The following is a 26,956-nucleotide window of genomic DNA, read 5'->3' as shown; positions in this document are numbered from 1 at the left end:
CTATTCCGCCTTAACCTTGCAGTTCTAGGCGGATTACAAAAGAGGCCAGCTGAACACTTCCAGGAGTGTTACAGGATTAGGCGCTAGTTACAAGATTGTGTCTGGAACTGAAACGAGGGATGCTTTGGCATGGCATTAGTCAGTCTTAAAGTTAGTTAGTCTTGAAAAAGGTTTTGAATAGCAGGGTCTTTATTTCTCTTCGGAAGGTTTTGCAATTGGGCATTGTTAAAAGAACGGTCTAGTTTTGCTGCTTGACTTTGCTAGCAATCTGTCGTACATCTTCTTGCGTTGTGTGCCTTTGATTGGGGGGGGGAGGGGGGAGTGAAAGGAGTCTGGGTTTTCCTTGGCCTGGTTGTGTTGTTCCGGATAAGGCAATCATTCAGGTAGGAACGGGTGGTGCCGTTCAGGGCTTTGAATAGCAAACAGTAGAATTTGAATAAGATTCTTGCTTACATTGGGAGCCGAGTGCCTAGGTATGCTGTAGTGATGTAATCATATGTGCTTAGTGAATAGATCAGTCTGTGGGCTATGTTTTGTACAGTCTGTAATTGTTTTATCATACCTGCAGGACGTTACAGTAGTCTAGGGACTGGATAAGGTGTCAGAACCACTCTTTATCAAGAATTTTAGTATCTGTCGTAGGTTTCGCATGGCTGCGAAGGATTTTTGTACTGTCTTGTTGATTTGCAGTTGCATAGTACAGCATCTGTCTATCATTGCCCTGAGAAGTTTTAGGGCTGGTTTCATGGAGTATATGGTGAATTTTATTTCTATATTTGTTATGGTTGAATTTTTTCCTTTTCGAGCAGTAGGAATTTTGTTTTGTCTGTGTTCAAATTTAGTTTGTGGTTTTTCAGCCCTTATTCAATTAAGTCCATTGTCTTATGCAGTTTTCCAGTTATGGAGGAGGTTGACTGGTCAAAAGGAAGTAGTATGGCGATATCATTTGATAGCTGTATGATGTTATCCCTAGTTTGTCCAAGCTGATACCAAGGGAGACGATGTAGAGGTTGAAAAGTATTGGTGATCCTTGGGGTACGCAACAGGAGTCGGATCAGAACTGTGATTTTTCTCCGACTCTATATGTCCTGGATTGTAGGAATCCCTGGAACCATGTGTATACCCTGCCTGTGATTCCCGTTGCTTCCAGTGTTTGTAGTAGGATGGTGTCATCTACAATGTCAAATGCTGCCGAGAGATCTAGTTGTATGATCAGCATCTTCTTGCCTTTGCTTAGGTGCTGCCGGGCTGTGTCCAGGAGAGACCTTAGTAGTGTTTCTGTGCTGTAGTTGGTTCTGTATCCACATTGTGAGGGGTAAAGTAGGCTGTGTTCTTCTAAGTAGTTTGTGAGGTATTTTGCCACTAGGCATTCCATAGTTTGACGTATAATGGTATAGAGGCAATGGGTCTGTAGTTGGAATATAGCTCTATTGCGATTTTGGGTCTGTTGTAGTTGAGGTGATGATGATTTCGCTGAGCTCCTGTGGGAATTGGCCCTCTGTAAACAGTGATTATATCCAATGCATGAGGTATGTTAGGAATTTTGCAGTGGCAGTTTTTAACAGGTAGGGCGGGCAGTTAAGGTCACATGGTGCATGGCTGTATTTTTTTAAAGAGTCGGTTTAGGTCAGGCCATTGTATTGTTGGAAAGTCAATCCAGGTTCTGTCTGCTGCTAAGGACCTGTCTTTTGTGGGTTATAGTGATACTTTGTTTAGAAGGCTTGGGGTGTTTTTAAAGGTGGTTCTGGTGGCTGTGATTTTTTTTTTTTTTTTTTGTAATATTCTGTTAGTTGGGTGGCTGATGAGAGGTTGTTTCCATTGATGGCTAGGTAGGGTTTGGTGTTGGTAAGCTCTTTTGCTAGTTTGAATAAATTTTTGTGTCTTGAATTTCTGTGCCTACTTGTTTGGAGTAGAACTCTTTCCATTTTTCCTTATATTATTTGATTATGTTTCTCCATGCTGTTTTAGTGTGCTCCTGCTTTCTCTTTCTCCAGTCTCTTTCTAATTGTCTGCATCACCTTTTGAGTAGAAGTTTGCTGTCGAACCATTTGCCAGCTCACCTGTTGATTCTGTTTTTCGTTTGGATTGGTGCTAACTCGTCCAGGATTGCCTCACTTATCATGCGCCATTGGGATATAAATTCTTTGTGTTTGCAGGTTTTGATCATGGAGTCTGCTTTGCTCCAGAATACGGGTGGGTTGAATTTTTGTCATGTTTCATAGGTTGACTTTTGGATTTCTTGTTTATTTTTGCCTTGGGTCCAGTTGATGTTGAAGATGTACATGTCATGGTCTGACCAGAAGGTGCGGGCCCAGGTCCCGTTTGAGATGTGAATCTCCAGTGAGATGGATTGTTGGGTCATAAAGGCTGATATATCAAGTTGGTGAGCTTTCTCATGAGTGGCCTGGGGGTCCAGTATCTGGTAGGATAGAGCTTCAAGGAATGAAAGGAGGTTTTGTACTTTAGAGGAGTGGTGTTCAAGATGCTGGTTTACATCTCTCAGGATCAAGTTGTGTACTGAGGAGCAGAAGGTAATTCCTTTTATTTGACTAGAATATCATTTATAGTTTATTGCTTATATTCCGTCTTTATCCAAAGCTGATTACAACTTCACATACATATTTAAAAACAAACTTAATAACAATCATACATCACATATAGCAATTTATCCATCTGACTGCAAAGACTCTTCTCCAAAACTTTCAAACATGTGATAAAGGATGCTGATAACCAACATGAGTCAAATGGTTCCTGTGTATTAAAGTACGCATTTCATCTGACAAAACAGGTGACATTTAAGCAATTTCTTGAACTGACACAAATCTTTCAAATTTTCGAAGTGCACTGGGAACTGGTTCCACTCTATTGGCCCAGCACATAAAAATACTTGTCAATATGTAATTTTTTTATTTTTTTAGAAAGTATAACCGGTTGGATTAAGTAGCAGAATGCAGTAATCTAGATCAGTGGTATTTAACCCAATCCTCAGGGACCACCTGGCCAGTCGGGCTTTCAAAGTCTCTGTCATCCATATTCATTGTGGATATCCTGAAAACCCGACTGGCCAGATGGTCCCTGAGGACAGGGTTGAATACCACTGATCTAGATAGCACAAATGGCATCACAGTCTTATAAATATTTGGGCAATAACCGACTCAAACTCAAATAAACCATCAGCAACAGTTTATACTTAACATGAAATTCCATTGTTAACCAATACATTTCAATGCAATGTGATTTCTGGACCACCTGTAGGGCATGCATACTTGTCGATGATAAGCCTAAATACAAAATGTTGCAATAATCTTGGCCTGCAAGTAGAATGGATTGAACAACTTTTCTAAAATCATATCTCAACAGATACTGCTGAAGTTTACTTGGCATTCACGATTTAAAATATATTGTCTTAATTACATATAATAATAATAACTTTATTTTTATATACCTCAATACCACAAACAGTTCAAAGCTTTTTACAGAGGAAGAGACTGTATACAGACAGCGATATTACAGAATACTTTCGAAATTACATTTGTATGTCGAGGTTAGTCAAATTTGTCTGGAAGACTTTTAGAAATACATCAAGGCTGAAGTGGGGTCAGAGAAATTTGTCAAAGAGATAAGTTTTGATCGACTTCCTAAAAGTTTGATAAGAAACATGTGGTTGAAAACATACCCCCTCTTCTATGAAACCACGCTAGCGGTTTTTAGCGCAGAGAGCCACGCTGAATGGCCCGCGCTGCTTCCAATGCTCATTGAGTTCCTATGAGCGTTGGGAGCAGCGTAGGCCATTCAGCGCGGCTCCCCACGCTAGAAACTGCTAGCGCGGTTTCGTAGAAGACAGGGGATAGCTGTTCATTCAATAGTACCTAAATGCATTGACGTATCCATTCCAGGAACCCCCGCGAATCTTGAAAAACCACGAATACGGTTTTTCATGGGGAGACTGGAAAGGGCAGCGGGAGATGCAGGAGAGAGCAGCCGGAGCACCGGCGAGTGAAGGAAATCACTCCCTGTATGCTTCAACCGCCTCTTCCTGCACTAAAGTCGGGCCTTACCAATCAGGAGCTGCGTGTCAAAGGCCCGACTTTAGTACAGGAAGAGGCGGTCAGAGCATACAGCAAGTGATTTCCTTCACTCGCCGGCACTCCAGCTGCTCTCTCCTACCTCTCCAGCTGTCCTCTCCTGATCAGCGGTTCGCGGTCAGAAATACCGCGAATGACCGGGGGAACACTGTACTAGAAATTTCAGCCTTAGCATCTTTTGTGGCTATCATAATTTTGTTCTTTGACACATTTAACAGTTTATTTGCCGATATCCAATTTCTAACAGCCTCCAAAATATCATTTAATCTCAATACTACTTGTGATAATGAATCTGCAATAGGAAAGAAAAATTGTGTATCATTGGCATAAAGCCGATACGATGCACCTTGTTTCATCAAATTTGCACAAAGGTAGCAAGTAGAGATTAAACACTCAGATCTCTAGGTTCTCTAAATTTAAGGATAGCTTAAATGAGAACCACTGATTACACCGCCACACCAACTCTTGTGATTTTCATAATAAAATAAATGGAAAAAAATATTTTGAATCACTAGCATTTATGGAAAGAAACCCCTTTACTGATAAATTAATCCTAGGTCAGGGGTTTTTAACCTGGGTCCATGGATGGGTTTCAGGGGGTCTGTGAGGGTCAAGTAGTAGTAATGGTAGCAGAAAAAGCAATGTTACTTACCGTAACAGTTGTTATCCAGGGACAGCAGGCAGCTATTCTCACTAGTGGGTGATGTCATCCGACAGAGCCCCGATACGGACATCTTGCAAGCATGTCTTGCTTGAAGAAACTCAGAAGTTTCGAGATGCCCGCACCGCGCATGCGCCAGTGCCTTCCCGCCCGATGTACCGGGCATGTCTCCTCAGTTCAGGTAGCTAGCCTGAGAAGCCAACCCAGGGGAGGTGGGTGGGACGTGAGAATAGCTGCCTGCTGTCCCTGGATAACAACTGTTACGGTAAGTAACATTGCTTTATCCCAGGACAAGCAGGCGTATTCTCACTAGTGGGTGACCTCCAAGCTAACCCCAATGGGATGGTGGGAGAGTTGGCAACTTAAGAGAACAAATTTTGTAACACTGTTTGGCCAAACTGTCCATCCCGTCTGGAGAAAGTATCCAGACAATAATGAGAGGTGAATGTATGAACCGAGGACCAAGTGGCAGCCTTACATATCTCCTCAATCGGTGTCGATCTGAGGAAGGCTACAGAGGCTGCCATTGCTCTGACCTTGTGGGCTGTGACCTTACAGGGAAGGGATAATCCAGCCTGGGCATAGCAGGAAGAGATACAAGCCGCCATCCAGTTAGAGATGGTGCGCTTCGATACAGGGCGTCCCAACTTGTTTGGATCAAAGGAGACGAAAAGTTGAGGAGCAGTTCTGTGTGGCTTTGTGCGATCCAAGTAGAAAGCTAAAGCACGTTTACAGTCCAGAGTGTGCAAAGCAGATTCCCCAGGATGAGAATGAGGCTTTGGAAAGAACACTGGAAGCACGATGGATTGGTTGATGTGAAATTCCAAGACCACTTTAGGCAGGAATTTTGGATGAGTACGAAGAACCACCTTGTCATGATGGAAAATAGTGAACGGTGGCTCCGCCACTAGGGCCTGAAGCTCACTGACCCGGCGAGCAGACGTGAGGGCCACCAGAAAAACCACCTTCCAGGTGAGATACTTAAGTGGAGCCTTGTTGAGAGGTTCAAACGGAGGCTTCATGAGATGAGACAGGACAACATTGAGATCCCAAACCACAGGAGGAGGTTTGATAGGAGGGTTGACATGAAAAAGACCTTTCATAAATCTGGAAACCACAGGATGAGCAGACAAAGGTTTCCCCTGTAGAGGCTGATGGAAAGCCGCAATAGCACTCAGGTGGACTCGTATGGAGGTAGATTTGAGACCAGACTGAGACAGGTGTAGAAGATAGTCCAATACAGAAGAAAGGGAAGCTCGCTGAGGTTCCGTGGCATTGGAAATACACCAGGAAGAGAATCTAGTCCATTTTTGGGAATAGCATTGTCGAGTAGCAGGCTTCCTGGAAGCCTCCAAGACCTCCCTCACTGCCTGAGAAAACTGGTGAGGAGTTATGTTGAAAGGAACCAAGCTGTCAGGTGGAGGGACTGCAGGTTGGGACGAAGTAGTGAACCTTGATGTTGAGTGAGTAATGAAGGAAACACTGGAAGAAGTACTGGCTCCCTGCTGCTGAGTTGAAGTAGAAGGGAGTACCAAGGTTGTCTGGGCCACCGAGGAGCAATCAGAATCATGGTGGCATGGTCTGATCTCAACTTGACTAGAGTCTTTTGAATGAGAGGAAATGGAGGAAACGCGTATAGGAAGCGATTCCCCCAATCCAGCAGAAAGGCATCTGCCTCGAGGCGATGGGGAGTGTAGATCCTGGAGCAAAACTGAGGCAGTTTGAAGTTGTGGGGGGCTGCAAAGAGGTCTATCTGAGGCATTCCCCACTGAGCAAAGATGGTCTGATCTCAACTTGACTAGAGTCTTTTGAATGAGAGGAAATGGAGGAAACGCGTATAGGAAGCGATTCCCCCAATCCAGCAGAAAGGCATCTCGAGTGTAGATCCTGGAGCAAAACTGAGGCAGTTTGAAGTTGTGGGGGGCTGCAAAGAGGTCTATCTGAGGCATTCCCCACTGAGCAAAGATCTGATGAAGGGGGTCGGAGTGGAGCGTCCATTCGTGAGGCTGGAGAAGACGACTCAATTTGTCTGCCAAGACGTTGTCCTTCCCCTGAATGTAGACAGCTCTGAGGAAGATGTTGTGGCGGACCGCCCAATCCCAGACTCGAAGAGCTTCCTGGCACAGAGGGGCCGAGCCCGTGCCCCCTTGTTTGTTGACATAATACATGGCGACCTGATTGTCTGTGCGAATAAGGACCACCATGTCGTGAAGCAGATGCTGAAAAGCTTGGAGAGCATTGAAGATGGCTCTGAGCTCCAGAAGATTGATTTGATGAAGACGTTCCGCACTGGTCCAGAACCCCTGAGTGCGAAGACCATCCAGATGAGCCCCCCATGCATAGTTCGATGAATCGGTCGTGAGAACTTTCTGGTGGGGAGGAGAGTGAAACAGCAAACCTCTGGATAGATTCGAAGAGGTCATCCACCAGAGAAGAGACTGCCGTAGAGCAGGAGTGACTACAATGTGACAGGACAATGGGTCGGACACCTGAGTCCACTGAGATGCCAGGGTCCATTGAGGGATTCTGAGATGAAGTCTGGCAAAAGGTGTCACATGAACTGTAGATGCCATATGGCCCAAGAGGACCATCATGAGTCTCGCTGAGATGGATTGGCGAGAAGACACTGACTGGCATAGTAGAAGGAGAGCATCCATGCGTTGAGGAGGAAGGAATGCTCGAAGTTGGATGGTATCCAGGACAGCCCCGATAAAGGGGAGAGACTGGGTGGGCTGAAGATGTGACTTGGGAAAGTTGATCTCGAAGCCCAAGTTCTGCAGGAAACAAATGGTAGTCAAGGTCGCCGAAATGACCTCTGGAGCCGACGGTGCCTTGATGAGCCAGTCGTCGAGGTATGGAAACACCTGAAGACCCATGTTCCGGAGTGCAGCGGCCACCACCACCAGACACTTCGTAAAGACTCTGGGCGACGAAGAGAGGCCGAATGGAAGCACTCGATATTGCAGATGTAGATGTCCCACCCGAAATCTGAGGAACTTGCGGGAGGCCGGATGAATCGGGATGTGAGTGTAGGCCTCCTTGAGGTCCAGAGAGCATAACCAATCGTTCTGCTCGAGGAGGGGATAGAGAGAGGCAAGGGTCAGCATACGGAACCGCTCCTTGACCAAAAACTTGTTGAGGACTCGAAGGTCCAAAATGGGCCGCAGATCGCCCGTCTTCTTCGGGACCAGGAAGTACCGGGAGTAAAACCCTCGGTTTTGCTGATCTACCGGGACCGGCTCGACGGCCCGAAGCCGAAGCAAAGCCTGAGCCTCCTGGAGGAGAAGAGCGGTCTGCATTAAGTTGGAAGGATACTCTCTTGGAGGATGGTCCGGGGGGACCCGTTGGAAATGAAGAGAGTATCCCTCTCTTACGATGGTAAGGACCCAAAGGTCCGTGGTGATTGTCTCCCAGCGATGATAAAAATGGTGGAGACGACCCCCTATGGGAAAAACTGGGGAAGACAGAACGAGGTCGGTTATGCTCCCTGGAAGAGAGTCAAAAAGGCTGAGTAGCCTTGGGTGCAGCCGGCATCTGAGGCTTCTGTTGAGACTTCTGGGGAGGCTGTCTCTTCGCAGGCTGTCTCGCAGGAGAAGTCTGCCTCGGTTGATAACGCCGCTGGTAAATCAGAGGCGGTCTAGATGGACGAGACTGCTGAGGCTTCGGCTTAGGCCGCAAAATAGACTGGAAGGACTTCTCATGGTCCGAAAGCTTTTTAGTAACAGTCTCGATAGACTCATCGAACAGATCCGCTCCCGCACAAGGCACATTTGCAAGTCTGTCTTGGAGGTTCGGATCCATATCAATGGTACGAAGCCATGCCAGGCGACGCATGGCGACCGAACAGGCCGCTGCACGTGCCGAGAGCTCGAAGGCATCGTAGGAGGATTGCATCAGTTGCAGGCGTAACTGGGACAGGGTCGCCACCACCTCTTCAAACTCGAAACGAGCCTGAGCATCAATGAAAGGGATGAACTTGCGGAGTACCGGCAAGAAGAAATCCAAATATGAGGAGAAGAAAAAATTGTAATTGAGCACTCGAGTTGCCATCATCGAGTTCTGATAGATACGTCTACCAAACTTGTCCATCGTTCTTCCCTCCCTGCCCGGAGGCACGGAAGCGTAGACTTGGGAGGGATGAGAACGCTTGAGAGAGGACTCGACCAGAAGGGACTGATGAGAAAATTGAGCTCCCTCAAACCCCTTGTGGTGAACGATGCGGTATCGAGCATCCAGCTTACTGGGAACTGCAGGTATGGAATATGGTGTTTCAAAACAACGCATGAAAGTCTGGTCCAGCAGTTTATGCAGGGGAAGCCGAAGCGTCTCTGCCGGAGGATGAGGCAAATGCATGGTGTCTAGATACTCTTTAGAATATCGAGACCCAGTGTCCAAAGTTACATCCAAGTCATCCGCCATCTGTCGAAGAAAGGATGAAAAAGATAATTGGTCCGCCAAGGCCGGCCGGCGAGACGGACTAGAAGAAGTGGAAGCCTCCGGTTCCAGGGAAAGCTGGGAGCGGCATGGAGAATAAGAGGTAGACGGTTCCTCATGCTCTGGACCCTCAGGCGGGGATAAATCCGACGAGGAGTATCCCAAACGCTGCATCTTCTTTTGCGGAGACACCTCCGAATGACGTGAGGAGTGTCGAGAAGAGTGCCGAGATCGATGCCCCTCCCGGTGACGGGACGGGGAACGAGATCTCCTATGCATCGATCGATCCCTCGAAGCCTCAAAGGAATGGATAGGACTAGATGCTGTGGATCTCAGAGGTGGCAAAGATGTGGACTCACGCAGCGCCATCCAAGTCTGGTATGGAGTGCGGAAGAACTCTTCCTGCGATGCAGTATGCCCAGGACTCCGATTATCAGGGACCGACCTAGTACCCTGGTGTCGTGGAGGCGTGATGGGTTCTAAAGGCGGCATATCAGGAAGGGAAGCCCGCTTGGAGGATTCCGCCGCCCTCCGCCGATCCTCCTCGTCGAGCAGGGAGATCGAACGACGAGGAGGAGGGGGAGGACCGCCCCCAGGAACCGGGACCGGACTGTCACCCTGAATGGTGGCGATAAGCCGGGGTCCCATAGTCTGCATAAGCTCGACAAACTGAGCTTCTAGCAGGGATCGTAGCGAAGCCGATATGGAGGGATCCGCACCGAAAGGGGGTCCTCCAGCACGGTCTTCGCGCTCCTTCGTGGCCAAGTGCTTTTGCTTGCTAGCTTTAGGCACTTTGATGACCACCGGAGGGACAGTGGAAGGCGGTACCTGAACAGAGGAGACGGAGGCCGGCACCGGCGCTGAACTCGATGCTGAAGCCGGTGTGAACGATGCAGGCTTCACGATGCTCGATGCAGGAGTCGCTGATGCAGGTTTCGAACGGACCGGCGAAACCTCAACAGAAGTAGAAGCAGACAAGTCCTTGGCGGTCTCCATCTTAAACATCGACTCCCAGAGCAAGCAGCGCCATTTAAACGAGCGCGCAGTGAGCGTGGAACAAGGCCGGCACGATTTCGGAACGTGTTCTGGACCAAGACACTGAAGGCAGCGTCGATGCGGGTCCGTCAACGAAATCGCACGCTGGCACTTGCTGCACTTTTTAAAACCGGTGATTGGCCGGGACATAGGCCGGAAAATCGACGCTGCAAGGTCGAAGGCACTAGGCCGCAGCCACGAGGCCGGCCCGGCTGAACCGCCGGAAAAAATAATTTTAACTTTTTTTTTTTTTTTTTTAGAAAATATAAAGTAAAAGTGAAATAAATTCAAAGAAACAAAAACGCGGTGTTAAAGAAGGCAAAAAAAACCTGAAATTCAGTCAGCGCAAAATGAAGAGAAACTTCTCAGCTCCGCGGAAAGAAAAGAACTGAGGAGACACGCCCGGTACATCGGGCGGGAAGGCACTGGCGCATGCGCGGTGCGGGCATCTCGAAACTTCTGAGTTTCTTCAAGCAAGACATGCTTGCAAGATGTCCGTATCGGGGCTCTGTCGGATGACATCACCCACTAGTGAGAATACCTGCCTGCTTGTCCTGGGATAACATAGAAGTAGCAGATCTGCTTTAATTTGCACAAGAAGATCATATTTCATAATTATGAGTGGCCATTACTTTTTGCACAAAAAAGGAGTGTTTTTTTTTAGATTGTTTACTTTAAAATGTAATATTTTCCCCTTCTTTTACTAAGGTGCGCTATGCTTTTTAGCATGTGATAAATATTAGCATCCGCTAATCACGCGCTAAATGTTAATACGTGCATGTTATCCTATGGACGTGTTAGCGATTAGCGCATGCGTTGTTTTAGCATGCGCTAGAACGCTTAGCGCACCTTAGCAAAAGAGGGCCTTTGTGTACGTCATATACTGTATATGCATGAGACAATCAAATCTCGATAAATAAAGTACATTATATTCATTGCATGATGCAAAGTTGGGTTTATGTGAATATTTCTGGGGAAGGGGGTCCGTAGCTTTCATCGGATTCTTAAAGTGTCTCAAAAAAGGTTAAAAATCACTCTCCTAGGTGATATATTTTTGTTTTGAATATACACCTGAAGCAAGGATCTATCTGTGCCTTCTCAAAGGTATATCCACAACATCCAGAATACCGTTTTATTTATAGCAAAGTGAAAAGGGATCACAGCTTGACTTCTGTTCTGCCAAAGAACCCAGTAAGAAATCACCCACCGTTGCAGTTTGACTCCAGATTTAGTTCACATTGAAAATAAATCACATGCAACACCTGAACCCAATTCCAACCTGAACAGTGCAAGCGAAGCCTGCAGCAGAGATTCCCTGAATTTACTGAAGATCATCTAAGACGTCCTTCTGTAAACTGATACTTGGAAATACAACAGCTGCAGCTAGACTGAGAAAGCACCCAAGTTCCCTTTACTGAAGCCAATATGTTGGCTTTTGGCCTCCTGAAATTTAAGTGGGGTATCTGGATTTAGCCCACGCTTTTTTCAGTACTAGATCAAGGCAAGTTACATGCCAGTTTGTAGCCCAAGTTTAGGATAAGAACCTCCTACATCCCAATATGAGAAAAGACTAAGGGCTCCTTTTACTAAGGTGCTCTAGCGTTTTTAGCGCACGCAAATTAGCGCATGCTTACCCCGCGCTACGCAGCTAGAACTAATGCCAGCTCAATGCTGGCATTAGCGTCTAGCGCACGCGGCACTGTAGCGCGCTCTATTCTGCGCATTAAAACCCTAACGCAGCATAGTAAAAGGAGTCCTAAAAGAGGTTAGGGCTCTTCAGTTTGGAAAAAAAGAGAGCTAAATCCTGAGTGGTGTAGAACGGGTATAAGTGCATTGATTTTTATTTTATTTTTTTACTCCAGCATAAATTACAAAGACTAGGAGACACTCAGATGAAGTTACAGGGAAATATTTTTTAAAATCAATAGGAGGAAATTTTTTTTCACTCAGAGAATAGTCATGCTCTCTTAGCAGAGGATGTAGTAAGAGTGGTCAACATAAATGGATTTTTAAAAAGGTTTGGACAAATTCCTGGAGGAAAAGTCCATAGTCTGTTATTGAGACAGATAGGGGGGGGAAGGGAGAGAACCACTCCTTGCCCTGGATCTGTAATGTTGCTACTATTTGAGTTTTTCCAGGTACTTGTGCCCTGGATTGGCCACTGCAAAGACAGAATACTGGGCTACATTAAGCTAGTAAGGCTAATCTTATGGTTTTAACTGCAGCTAATCATACAATCAAAAGCTCAATTAAATATTAGAAGCATCAAGGCTGGCCAAAAACACTGCGCATACATAAATATGTTTTAGTTCAAATTAAGCACCTGTCTTTAGTCGAAACCCCCCACTTCCAAATTAACCTTTTGCTAAGTCAAAAGTTCTCAAAAAAAAAAAAAAAAAAAAGATGTTAATTTTTGTACAAACCTACGTCTTATTCTGTTGCCAACCACCGATCTGGTTCCGAAAAAGAGGTACATCCCGTCCAATTCTCAGCGCTACTAAGGGGTTTGATCATCTCGCAGTGGCACAACTCTGGGGGGAAAAAAAACCCCAGCAATGACAGTATTTGAAAAGAGCCCATTGACTGGACGCACTACCTTAGGACCAGTCTCGGCCGGGACCCGAAGCCGCTTTAGCGAGAGGTTCCTGACGGGCAGCTTCCGAGGGAGAGACGATTAGGCAGAGCTGCCGAGCACGAGCCGGGGAGATTAGAAAAAGCGGCGGTAGCAGTAAAGTGGCGGGGAAGAGCGCGCGGGCCCCACCTGTCAGAGCGCAGCAAGCGGCGGCACGCGCTGCCTCAGGTGCAAGTCCGGCACGCGGGGGGAGGAAGAAGGAGGAGGCTGTCGGCAGCCCTTCCGAAGAGCTTCAGCGGCGCGTCGGAGTCCGCTCGCGCGCTCCGTCGTCTCCTCCTCTCCTCGGAGCTGTACTCCGCCGCCCGGCAAGTGCCGAGCGAAAAGGTAAACGGGCTCCTCTCCGTCCCGCGCGCGCGCCGGCCAGCGGGCGCCTGGGAGGAGGAGGAGGAGAAGGCACGTGGCGGAGAAGGGCTGGGGCTCGTGAGGGAATGTCTCCCGTCTTTTCCCGCGCCTCCTCGGCTCTGTCAGGAAAAGGAGGCGGGAAAATAGGGTTAACAGATGTAGTATGCGTCAGGATCTGTGGAGGGTCGATCAGGTTTAGTTAGATCATTTGACAAATTTCTTCAATAGAAAAGTTTTAAGTTCTTTCCTGAATGTTTTGTAGTTGGGCATCATAGTCAGCAAATTGGAGAGGTGACGGTCTAGTTTCGCTGCTCTGGTCCGTCGTATATTTTTTTCCTTCGTGTACCTTTGATTGGGGGGTGGGTAAAGTGTGCATGAGTTCTCCTTGGTCTGGATGTGTTTTTCCTGATTAGGCAGTTGCTCAGATAGCTTGGTCCGTTTCCATGTAGAGCTTTGAATAGGGTACAATAGAATTTGTATTGTATGCTTGCTTGTACTGGGAACCAGTGTGAATCTCGGAAAGTGGTGGTAATGTGGTCATTTGTTTCAGCGAGTAAATCAGTCTAAGAGCTGTATTTTGGACTCTTTATGTTGGTTGGGCATGACAGGTATAGGATGTTACAGTAGTCTAGGACACAGTTCTTCAACCGCCGGTCTGCGGACCGGTGTCGGTCCGCAGAAAATTTCTGCCGGTCCACACAGGACCGGCGAGATCCAGTTGGCAGTTAAATTTCCTGCCGACTGCGGCAGTAGCGTACTAAGGGGGGGTGGGGGGGGCGGTCCGGCCTTGCCGTTCAGTCCCCCCACCCCCGAAGGACCGCTCGCCCCACTGACCTTCCTGCACCACCTATGAAGCAGCCCGCAGCAGGATCGCGATGTCAGCGATCCCTGAGCTGCTTGGGCGCTGCTTCCTGCGCCACTGACGTCAGAGGAGGGGCGGGACCGTGGCGCAGGAAGCAGCGCAGGGATCGCTGACATCGCAATCCTGCTGCGGGCTACTTCATAGGTGGTGCGGGGAGGCTAGGGGGCGAGCGGTCCTTCGGGGTGGGTCGGGGCATCAGGCCTTCAGGTTGGGGCGGGCGGGCAGGCAGGCAGGCTTTCAAGGGGGAGGGGGTGACAGGCAGGCCTTCAAGGGGGGAGGCAGGCCTTCAAGGGGGAGGGGACAGGCCTTCGGGGGGTGTGCAGACCTTCAAGGGGGTGCAGGCCTTCAAAGGGGAGGGACAGGCCTTCAAGGGGGGGAGGCAGGCCTTCAAGGGGGGGACAGGCCTACAAGGGGGTGAGACATGCCTACAAAGGGGTGAGACAGGCCTTCGGGGGGGTGCAGACCTTCAAGGGGGTGCAGGCCTTCAAGGGGGGGGTCAGTCCTTCAAGGGGGGGACAGGCAGGCAGGCCTTCAAGGGGGGGACAGGCTTTCAATGGGGGGACAGGCCTACAAGGGGGTGGGACAGGCCTACAAGGGGGTGGGACAGGCCTTCAAAGGGGGGACAGGCCTTCGGGGGGGTGCAGGCCTTCGGGGGGTGCAGGCCTTCAAGGGGGGGACAGGTCTTCAAGAGGGGGACAGGCAGGCAGGCCTTCAAGGGTGGGACAGGCCTACAAGGGGGTGGGACAGGCCTTCAAGGGGGGACAGGCAGACCTTTAAGGGGGGACAGGCCTTTGGGGGGGACCCTGGTTTAGAAGTACACGGAGGGAAGGGGGTTTTCAAAGAGATGTGCTTATGCCAAACTTTGGGGGGGGGGGGGAGAAATAATGGGTCTGAAAATAGAGGAGAGGGAGAGAGATGATGGACCATGGGATTTAGGGAGGGAAGGAACAGAAAGGGAGAGAAATTGGACACAAGGGATGGTGTGGAGGAGGGATAGAGATACTGGATAGGAGGGTAATTGGGAAAAGAAAGGGAGAGATGGTGGACTCTGGGGTGGTGGGGAAGGAGGGAGAGATGCAGGATGAAAGGGTAGTTAAGAAAAGGTGGATCTGTGGAGGGAGATGAAAAAAAGGAAAGATACCAGACTTCCTGGGGAGGGAAGGGAAATGGAAAGGGAGGACAGAGTTGGCAGATGGATGGTTAGCATGCAGAAAGAAGAAAGAAGGAGACCCTGGCAAGCAAGTTATCAGAAGAAAACCAGAGCCTTGGACCAACAAGATTTGAAATATAACCAGACAACAAAAGGTAGAAAAATTAATTTTATTTTCTGTTTTGTGATTACAATATGTCAGATTTGAAATGTGTATCCTGCCAGAGCTGGTGTTGGACTACAAACGTGAGCTAGGATTTAACAGAGAGAGGAAAAGTCCTTTTTATTTCTTTATTTTATTTACACCACAGCGCCAGTGTGGTTAGGAGAAGCCAAAGGGGTTGAAAAAGCTATAAAACCCACCAGGATTTTTGAAAAAAATCACCCAACTGGGTAGGAAAATCGAATTGAAAAACCAATTCAATAGGCTGAATCGAATCGAAATTTTTTTTCCTGAATCTGGCAGCATTAGTTTGCGCTACTGTCTTAGACTTTAGGACCTGGGATTGGGGAGAGATGGCATCCTCAGTACTTTATAATGCAAGTGAAATGAGGATTTGGTCAGACTTTTGAAGGGTCTGCAGAAAAAAAATATTGTTTAGGCCGGAGACATGAGACAGCAGGAAATGGGAACTTTTCTTCCTTCTATTTTTGTGAATGGAAAGGCTAAGGATGTCAGAGAGCTCAGTTAAAATATGTGCTTTATAAGAAAATATAATAATGTGTTTTATAAAGTTTATAGCATAGCTGGCCTACCCAGTGAGGTGTTCCTAGTGGTGGTGGTGGCAGCGTGTCAATGTGTTGAGAGGAAGAGGTGGTCTGGGAAATTCTGCTGAGCAAACTCCAGGCCCATTTCCACCCCCCAGTTAGTCCACTCCACTCAACTGGTTCACACACTGTGTGGGTCTTTGGGTGTTGTTTTGGGATCTCTTCCAGTGGTTTATCAGTATCTCCTTCTGGTCCAAGGAAGGAAACTTTGTTATCCTTAGCATTGACCTACAGAATATGTTTGTAACAGCGCTGCTTGTGTGGCATTAGGCTATGTAGTGATCGAAAGAAAAAACCAGACCGTTGCACATTTTTGCACTATATGGTGGGTGTATGAGGAGATTCACATTTCCTGCACAGCTAAGTCCATGTGAAGTTACCTTGTGCTGTATTTGACATCTAGCAAGGTCTCTGTTTGAAAGGAAAGATCTAAACTTAAAAATGAAGTGGCCAGAAATTATGGTAAAAGCAGATAGTGTAGCTGGTTTTAAGAAAGATTTGGACAAATTCCTGGAGGAAAAGTCCATAATCTGTTATTAAGACATAGAGGAAGTGTCTGCTTGCCCTGAATCGGTAGCATGGAATGTTGCTACTCTTTGGGTTTTGACCAGGTATTAGTGTCCTGGATTGGCTACCATGAGATTGGGCTACTGGGCATGATGGACCATTGGTCTGACCCAGTTAGGCAATTCTTATGTTATGTTCTCATCTGTAGGGGCCTTTGTTTTCACTTCTTATTTTAATGTATTTTTTTTCTGGGAACTTATCAGTGTTTTTAATAATGGGAACAAAAATGGAAGAGAATTAATGTGTGTGGGATGAGGGGGTAACTAATTTCTTCAGCTAAATAATTCAATCCACCTCAAACAGACATAGGAGAACTCACACACCATTCACACACCCTCCAACCAAAAACGTCAAAAGAAAAAAAACTGTTTGACAATCTCCTAGCCATTCGAGCTGCAACACTCGACCCCCAACTCTACAACCTATTGACCTCGACCACAGACTACAAAACCTTCAAAAAGAAATAAAAACCCTTCTTTTCAAAAAACACATAAAACCGAACTAACACAATCGGAACTGTCCCAAGCATCACCTGCAACTACTCCATATGTACTTCTGATGTCATGACAATTCAGACATAATTTATGTTATGTTATGTTTGGAATATAAGAAAATTTTCACTGCCTGTTTCTATTCTGACCATTTATTCCGTTTCATGGTCATTACAAAAAATATTTTTTTACATGGGGAGGGGTGTCAAAAAATGATGGGCCCCGGGTGCCACATACCCTAGGTACGCCACTGGACTGCGGTTCCTCCCGACTAATGTTCCTCCCAGCCTCAGGCGATCAAGACAGGCTGCCAATGTCGGGGCTTTCCCTCTCTGAGTCTCGCCTGTTAGGAAACAGGAAGTTGAAACAAAATAGGCGGGACTCAGAGAGTGAAGGTCCCGATGTCGGCAGCCTGTCTTGATCGCCGCCCCTGCCGAGTTGCTGAAGAGGGCCGCGGGGAAGTCGCGAGTAGAATGGAGAGAGCTGCAGATACAGGTGCAGGTGGAGGGAGATGATCAGCGTGTGCGAGCAAGATCCTGGGGAGCCTTCACAGTGGCTGTCTCCCCTCCCACCAGCTCTCCTACTTGCCAGGGCAGTGATTTACCGGCAACTTCCTGCAGGCAAGTACTGAGAGCTGCTGGAAGGGGAGGAAGCCACTGTAGGAGGCTGGGAAGCTGCTGGATAAAGAGAGAGCTGTTACTGGACTTGGAGAGAATTAGAAGAAGAGATGCTGCTGGGAGGGGAGGAGGGAAAGGGATGGGAAGAGAGTTAATGTTGGATAGAGGGAAGAGGGAAGGGAGAAGAAGGAGAGATGCTGCTGGGAGGGGAGGAGGGAAAGGGATGGGAAGAGAGTTAATGTTGGATAGAGGGAGGAGGGAAGGGAGAAGGGAAAAAAAGGAAGGAGGGAAGGGAGAAAGAAAAAAGGAAGGAAACAGCTGGCAGGGAGATTACAGGAGGGGAAGGGGGTCAGGGTGGAATGGAGAGATCAGATGAGGGAAAGGGGAGAGAGGAATGAGAAAGTAGAGAGACATTTATGCTGGAAAGGGGGTCAGCAGAGAAATGAGAGAGGGATAAAGATGCTAGATCTGGTGTAGGAGAGATAAAAATGAAGAAGGCAGTGAAGCTGGAATGAATGATGTAAAAAGGAGAGAGGAGGAACAGGCTGGATGGACAGGAAAGAGGGGCATAGAAAGAAGTCATATACAAATGGAAGGGGGAGAGGGCAGACATTGGATGGAACGGGCAGATGCTGGAAGGAAAAGAGTGAAAAGAAGATGAAAGCAGAAACCAGAGACAACAAAAGGTAGAAAAAAATAATTTTATTTCTATTTTGTCATTAGAATATATCAGATTTGAAATATATATCCTGCTAGAGACATAACCGGGGATTGCAGTATTCTGTTAGCATGATATTTCTATGTAGCATTCTATAATAACTTGGCTTGTTCAGTTTTCTTGATAGTAGAGGGAATATATGTGAAGGGGAGGGGAGACAGGGGTTTTGTTGGTCCGTGCTCAGTATATTTGTATTTATAAAATCACAATTGTTCAGAATATTGTTTCTTTTTATACTTTAATAAAATACGTTCAATATAAAATCATAATTGCGGCTTGTGCAGATGGGATCAGATGGTTTGCGGGGACCGAGCTCACAGAGATGGGGCGTAAACGGGGTTTTTAAATTTTAGTCCTAGTAGTTTGCCGGTCCACAAAATAATTATTTTATTTCTGCCGGTCCACGGGTGTAAAAAGGTTGAAGAACACTGGTCTAGGAGACCTAGGATTAGCGCTTGTACCAAGAGTTTGAATTGTTTGTTGGCGGGTTAAAACCACAGGCTCGAACTGCAGGGAAGGGAGGCAGAGAGCAGGAGAGTCGGGGTGAGTAAAAAAAAAAACCCCAAAACAACGGACAGCAAACACATGCGCAGACCATCTACAGGCAAAGTAGATGGTCTGCGCATGCATTGGGATTGCAAATTTATACTAGCTGAGTTTTGCTGTGTAAAGGTACATTTGTACCTTTCTATCTTAAACTCTCTAACTCTTAGGAATCCATAACCCAGTATGTCTCAAACTTTTTTCGTTCCGGCACACTAAACGGAGCAAATGTCTTTTCGCAGCACATTATCCCTCTCTTTTTCAAAACTTGTTTTAGGCCGTGGCAGTATTAGTGCAGATACTCATAAGATAAAAAAGCCTAAAATGGCTTCATAAAAGGGACGGGATATAATTGAAATTATATAAGTGCAAAACCAACAAAAAATTACATTTGAGTTATTTATTTAATGTTATTTTAAGCTATGTATGAGTAATTGTAAGTACGGTGAAACTAATAGAATAGAATTGTTAATCAATGCGATGGATGTGTTTGTTTTTGAGTGCAAATTAACTCAAAACATGGCTCAGTAGTCAACAAGTAAACATGCATTTTATCATCCACCAGTCATTCTCTCTCTCTTTTTTTAAAATTTAATTTCTGTCAAAGCTGAAAATCCAAGTTCGCAAAGATAAGAAGATCCAAATGGTAACAAAGCCTTGAGTGCTATTTTGCTCATGTTAGGATAACTACTGCCTAAAAAATAATAAAATTAATTGCAGTTAGTTTTCAAGGACCAATTACCGGTATGTCAAAAGAATGATGCTTGTCTGGGCGGCTGTATCCTTATGTACACAGACGCTCATCACATTGACAGACTCTTGCATATGCGACGTATGTATCATCTATTCTAGTGCATATTTATGAAGGGGACTTAAAAAAAAAAAGAAAGTAAAATTCTGGAATCTGTCATGGCACAACCAAAATCTCTTCAGGGCACACCACTGTGCAATGGCACACAGTTTGACAGACACTGCCTCAACCTGTTCTACTAGCCCTAAGGACTAAATTCACTAAGCCTACCGATAAACTTCCAACCACTTAGCGATCCCTTTACAACCCAATTCACTAACCTCTGTCCCAATCATCCTCCGATCCGCACATACAAATGAGGGGGCACGGCATTCAAATGTAGGCAGGAAGCGATTCGCTAAAATAAAAAAGCAACACCGACTGGGCTGGCTGATCCAAAAATAAGTGACTGCTGAGGACCAGTCCCTGATGTCCTGTCTGACTGCCCTGCTTTCTGCTTCTCTGCTCTCAGCCCCAATCTCCTGCCTGCCCCGACTCTCTCCTGTCCTTCCCTGCAGTGCAAGCCCATGGTTTTTACCTGCGGGCTCGCTGGGCTAGTTAAAAGTTTTTTTTAAAAAAGTTGCTGTTTGACACATGCGCAGACCGTCTACAAATGGTCTGTGCATGCGTCGGGATCGCTACAGAGCAATCCCGGTGGTCGGTTGGGGGCGTGATTACGATCTCCCTCATTTGCATGAGGGCGATTCATGAATTAGCCCCCCCCCCCCCCTTGGACACAGATTGGATCGGATCCCTCACGGATCGGATCCGATCCATGCTCTTAGTGAATCTAGCCCTAAGGGTACAAGTTAGATGACAATAACTCAGTTTATAAGATCCTGAGAAAGATGGGCATGAGAAGAAAATCCATCACATTTGTGCTTCTCTGAGACAAAATTGCTTAGGCTGGCATTGTTTTTTTGCAGGGACTAACACATGAGGGTCAAGCTGTATTGGAGCATTTGCTAAATGGAAGAGCAGGAATTTTTAACAGTCCTGCTGGTGATTCATGGACAGTTGTAAATCTATGTAATGCTCAGTAATAAACGTGAACTATCACATTTTTACGTTTTTCTTATGGAGTGCAGAATTGACTGTTTTTCTTTAGATGATAGAAGAAAAGTGTCTTGAAAATGTTGCATAATTTATTAAAATGTCTCTTTACAGTCGATGTTAGAGCTGGTGTAGTTCTGCGCAATTACTGTGCTGCTGAACTTTAATCATTATCCTGGGATGTCAAGTTTGAGTTTAAAGAGATGTGTAAATAACTCCAATATGTTTTATCAAGCTCAGTGTGGACTGGTTCATTTTGTTTGTCTAATTTTGGGGTCCTTGTTCTACTCTGAGTTAAGTGCTAGTGCATGCTTAGCACAGCTTAAAATAGTTTTACCATGGGCCGTGCTTGGGCATCCTGCGGTAAGTTTGAGATGTGCAGGTTCAAACCAAGTGCAGAAAAAAATATTTTTGTATTTACCGCAGATCGGTTATGGGCCAGTGCTTAAAACTCCATCACTCTATGGAACAGTGTTGTGAAATACTGCGAGAACAGCACAGCAAAGTAATTTCCCAGTGCTCACTATTAAGGCCCTGATTCTATAAATGGCGATTAAAGTAGACCCCAAGTACTGAGGCACCAAGCGCGATTCTAGAAAAGTTAGGCACACTTTATAGAATCAAGCCTAGTGGTGCCTGAAGTGGGCTTAGGCGGTGACAGGCATCCTAACCTTGGGCGCATCCTATTTATGCCAGGATTTTCTTGGCCTAAATGAGCATGTCTAGGTCCAGAACAAGCGCCTAAATTTATTTAAAAAAAAACAATCTAAAGTAATAAGGGGGATATAGGGGAAAAATAGATTAGATATAAAAATATATATTTTGGAGGCATGATAAAATATGTATGCAAATGTTTTATTATGAATTTAATTGTAATTAATATCTCTTTGTATCATTTTATTGTATATCTATTTGATTTCTTCAATAAAATGTTATAAATTATTTTAAAAACTTATATAACTTATATACCTAAGCGGATTACAAAAAAAAAAACCAAAACCAAACATAATCATAAGATAAAAACTCAAAAAACAGTATAAAACACAATAAAACAATGAGGTACATAATTGAAATGGAAATACATCTAAAAATCCGCCTAAATCAGCACTTGAATGATCAAAAACACAGGTCGTCCAAGTGCCGATAATCGAAACGGGTTTTAGACGTATCTAAAAACAGCTTAGGCCTTTTCAGTGCTGCTGTACACTGAGTGAACAGGGGCGTTTTTGAAGGCGTGGTTAGGGAGGAAGGTAGGCGGGATGTGGACCAACCTACACTTAGTCGTCCTGCAGCAACAATCAAAAGTTCAACGAGACTTCCTATCCAGAACTTACACGTTGTGACTTAGGCGACCTAAAACCAGGTCTAAGTGCCCAGATGGCATCAAAAGTGACCAGATAACCATTATAGACACAAAGTACAGACCCCTACACACTCCCCCAGTGATCACTGACACCCACCTCCCCCACCCCCATAAAAATCAGAATAAAAACGTACATACCTGCCTCCAGAACATCAGCACCTGACATAGGAAAGCCTAGTAGATCTGCACAGAGGTGTCTTATGTAGTCTGGGAAGTGGGCTAGTGAACCATAGAAGACCCAGGCCCATAAGCCACTCTAACCACTGCATTCATAATGAAACGTGCACCCACAAACCCCCCCCCCAAGAAAAAACCCTACTGTACTGCCATATAGGTAGCACCTGCAGCCATAAGGGATATTGGGGTGGTAGATAGGTGGCTATAGTAGGCTTTGGGGGTGTTTTGGGGAGTCTCACCATGACCTATATGGAAGTTGTGGTAAGATATTTGTGACACCCTTTTTGTGAAGTTCACAGCAGTGCCCTGTAAGGTGCCCCACTATTCTGTTGCCATGTCTGGGTATTCAGTCCATCACTGTGCTGATCCCTCCCATGTCCAAAAGGTCTTGTTCTAGGTGTTTTTGACTTGGACATTTTTTTGGATGAAAATGGAGTATAAAGATAGACTTAGCAGTCTGGACGATCAAACGGTTCAACTTACAAGTAGACGATTCTAAAACAAAAAATTGGACATATTTTTGGAGAATGGACTTTGGATGTTTTCGACTTTGGGCAACAGACTTAGACATTTTTTTTTATTATTATGCCGCTACAACATTTCCATTAAACATTCAGTCACTGCTTCATAACCACTTAAAAAGCTCTATAAAAAGAGATGTTTTTAATAATTTTTTTAAACTCTGAAGCTTATTATTTGATCTCAGTTTTCCAACCCGATTAGTCCAGAGTTTCACCCCTGCCTCCGAAATAGCCACAGCTCTGGTACTAGCTTACTTCGCAAGTTGTAACTCATGAACGGATAAAACGCATCATGTTCTCCGATCTTAAGGATTGATGGGGCTGATGTAATGTCATAGCAAGTAAAAGATATCATGGTATCTCTTGGTGAATTGCTTGAAAAATTAATACCAACACCTTAAAACACGCCTACGATCTGCCACTTAAACAATGCCTTCTTTCTGGTAGGCGCTTATCATCCAATTAAGTTATATCAAATATGAGTTAATTACCAATTATAATATTCAATTTTTTTATACCATTCTCCCAGGGGAGCTCATTACATTAATTTATTCAGGTACTTCGAGCATTTTTCCCTGTCTGTCCTGGTGGGCTCACAATCTATCTAATGTACCTGGGGCAATGGGGGGGATTAAGTGACTTGCCCTGGGTCACAAGGAGCAGCGTGGGTTTGAACCCCCAACCTAAGGGTGCTGAGGCTGTAGCTTTAACCACTGCACCAATTACTAGCATTGATTTAAGCATTTAGACCAGTATCTCACAAACTTTCCGGCCAGTGGCACATTAAATCCAGTGCCCTGGCTGGAAGGCACCTGGAAGTGTGTGGACGTCGATGTGGTGATTCTTAAAGAGGTCCGTGTGGTCAACAGCTGCATATGCACAGAGGCCCATCTGGCCATGACCTGCCGGTGGAGGCATCCAGGAAGTGCGGGGAGAGGAGGAGAGATGCCGACCAGGAGGAGAGTCATCTGCATCGTGAGAGGCACGCCCTGTAGGCAGGCAGCCAGCGTGGATGGCTCTCCTCCTTGCCAATGTGTCGCGGCACACCAGAAGTCTCAGGAGGCACACTGGTATGTCGCGACACCCAGTTTGCGATACACCAATTTAGACAATTGTTGGGCGCTCAGATCGGCTCGGTTCACTTATCTAGGTGCCTAACTTTAGGCATCATTTATAGAATTGAGGCTTAGTGCCATACAAATTATATGTATGTTGAACAGGTCTTTGTTAATATCAATTTACAGTTTGTGGATCTTACAGCAGGGCTCCCTCACAGAGTCCATACACTCTACTGGCACATTCTTTACTTAGGGGAAGCCAGGAATGTTTTGCATAGTCACTATGCAGAGGTAATATGTACTTTAGCTTCTCTCACAAGCTGAATTACTACTAACAGGCTCAAGTTAGGAGGCCAGCAAACCTAACGTGTTGAAACAGATTGGAGAGACAGCATGTGGTGGCTAAGATGGAGTCGGCTTTTTTCCAACGTTAAAGAAGAAGGTGAGCTCCAGCAAAAGCTGCAGCCAATACCTCTGGAAGCTGCTAAGCACTCTGGGAGTTTGAGTCCACAGAGCACACACACTGTTTACATATCTTAGAACAAACAATCTATATATTTGTTGCTTACAAACACTGAGAAACTGCACCCATGAAATGGAGGCAGAACAGTATTATGTAATAGATTTGGAGTTTCTAATCAAACTATTAAACATTAATTAAGTACTTAGGACCCCTTTTAACAAAGCCATGATAGTGAGTCCTGGCGCAGTAAATGCGACGCAGCACATAGGAATTAAATGGGCTGCATTGCATTTGCCGTGTGGAAATTGCTATAATGGCTTTGCAAAAAGGGGCCCTAATAATCCCCTTTTGTACTGGGTGTGTCTATCATAATTAAGCTCTTCTGAGCAGGGACCAGCTCTTACATGTCCAGTGTACAGCGCTGCGTGTACCTGGTAGCGCTGTATAAGTAATAAATTGTTGTTGTCATTGTCGTCCTAATTTTGTCATCCCAAAGATTTTACGTTAACATGTCGCTTTGTTTCAAAAGCATTCCGTCCCTTTTCCAAGCGCTCCTGCAATAAAAGGGGGCTTATTCTGCACTGCTTGCAGGCAAAAGTTCCGAACTGTGATAACGATGCTCAGAGAGATTCTAGTGCTGGCAAAGAGAACTCTCTCTGGAGATGAGCTGGTTGATCACTTCAGCGTCTCTTGCTAAGAAGGCATCTGTAAAGCACTAGAGTTTGTCTCTGTGAAGGTTGATTTTTTAATTCAGCCTGAGCTTCTGCGGTCTCAGCACTTCAGGCTCAGCATGGATAGCACACCTTTCTATTTCCAAACCTAGTGGGACCCCTCCCCCCCCCCCCAATTTCTCTAGATGTCACAGTTCCTGGCAGAACGTGCTGTTATGTCTACAGTATAAACTTAGGAATGTCATAAACGGTGTCACGGATCCGAGTGATTTAGTGAGGGGGCTGAATATAATTCCTAGTTAATAATCGCATGACAGGTTGCAATAGATTTGCATATTGTTAATCATCTGTATCACTGTCTCTCAAACTTTTTTAGTTCCAGCACAGTAAACAGAGCAAATGTTTTTCGCAGCCCATTATCCCCCCTCCTTTACAAAACCGTGTTAGGCTTTTTTATCGCCAGCCGTGGTGGTATTAGCTCTGCAAAACCAACAAAAAATTTAATTTGAGTTATTTTAAGCTATGTATGGGTAATTGTAACAATGGTGAAACTAATAGAATAGAATTGTTAATCAATGTGATGGATATGTTTGTTTTTGAGTGCAAATTAACTCAAAACATGGCTCAATAGTCAACAAGTAAACATGCATTTCATCATCCACCATCTGCAGTCATTCTCCCTCTCTTTTTTTTTTTATTTTTATTTAATTTATGTCAGAGCTGAAGATCCAAACGGTAACAAAGCCTTTTGAGCTTTGTTGCTCAAGTTAGGATAACTATTGCATAAAAAATAAAATTACTTGCGGTTAGTTTTCAAGGACCAATTATGTCAAAGAAAGACGCTTGTTTGGGTGGTTGTCTCCTTACACACGACGTACATTTCATCTATTCTAGTCTATACTAATAAAAAGAAGTTTTAATAAAGTAAAATTCTGGAATCTGTCATGGTAGACCCAGAATCTCTTCAGGGCACACCACTGTGCAGTGGCACACAGTTTGAGAGACACTGATCTATATTGTCTGTTAATCATAAGATCTGAAAGGAGAAAGAGAAAACAGATATAATATGTATTATAGTTGACTTTATCAGTGGTTAGGGCTAGGCCAGCCTCTGCGTGAACTAGGCGTCTGCCTAGAGCAGTGATGGCGAACTTATGCTTTTTAGCTCATGATAAATAGCGCATACTAATCACACGCTAAACGCTAATACGTGCATGTTATCCTATGGATGCATTGGCGGTTAGAGCATGCGTTGTTTTAGCTTTTCGTACCTGGATTTTAGAAAACAGATAAAAACTCAGTTATTTAATAGGCCAGGGTCTTAATACTTTTTTATATTTTTATTTTGCTTTGTAAAATTCTCCGCATTCTTTTATACTGCATGCACTTTATATTTTATGCATTTCTTCCACTAGATGCCTTCAATTGCTGTCTTTTTAAATAAATTGTACTGTTTGTATCTTACCCAATTGTTGTGAACCGCTTAGAATTCTCAGGTATGGCGGTATATAAAAATAAATTTTTTATTATTATTAAAACACTTAGCACACCTTAGTAAAAGAGGGCCATACTGTTACATACATAAATTTATAAAGCAAATAAAACCAGACAAACCTAAACAAACAATCCTCAGAAAATCAGCATTAAGAAAATAAAAGCCAAAAGAGGCTTATACAGACAATCATGAAAACTTTTTCAAAAGTCAGCAGTCGTGAAGAATCAACATCTAGAAAAAGGTATTTACCAACAATTGTGTTTTAAGTAATTTCCTGAATTTGCTTTTTTCACCACATTTCCGTAATTGACTTACGAGCGAGTTCCAAAATTTAACCCCCTGCACCACAAACTCATTGCGCTGGTCTCAACATATTTTGGATTAGCATTTGCCTTTAATAAGGCTGAATTTTTAGAGCGCAGAGATCTATTTGGTAGATAGACATCTTGCTCTTAAATAA

The 26,956-nt window shown here is 45.2% G+C and overlaps 1 protein-coding gene across 1 annotated transcript in view; it reads right to left on the bottom strand.

Annotated features, from left to right (window-relative positions):
- BVES (blood vessel epicardial substance) overlaps positions 1-13,284 on the bottom strand; it is a 265,683-nt gene extending 252,399 nt beyond the window's left edge. The window contains exon 1 of the mRNA XM_033936311.1: positions 12,639-13,284. The gene's annotated coding sequence lies outside the window, so the exon portion shown is untranslated. The remainder of the gene's footprint in view (positions 1-12,638) is intronic.
- Between the last annotated feature and the right edge of the window lie 13,672 nt (positions 13,285-26,956).

This window comes from Geotrypetes seraphini, chromosome 3, assembly GCF_902459505.1.
Source record: "Geotrypetes seraphini chromosome 3, aGeoSer1.1, whole genome shotgun sequence".
Taxonomy (NCBI): Eukaryota; Metazoa; Chordata; class Amphibia; order Gymnophiona; family Dermophiidae; genus Geotrypetes; species Geotrypetes seraphini.
This window is presented reverse-complemented; position numbering and strand designations above follow the sequence as displayed.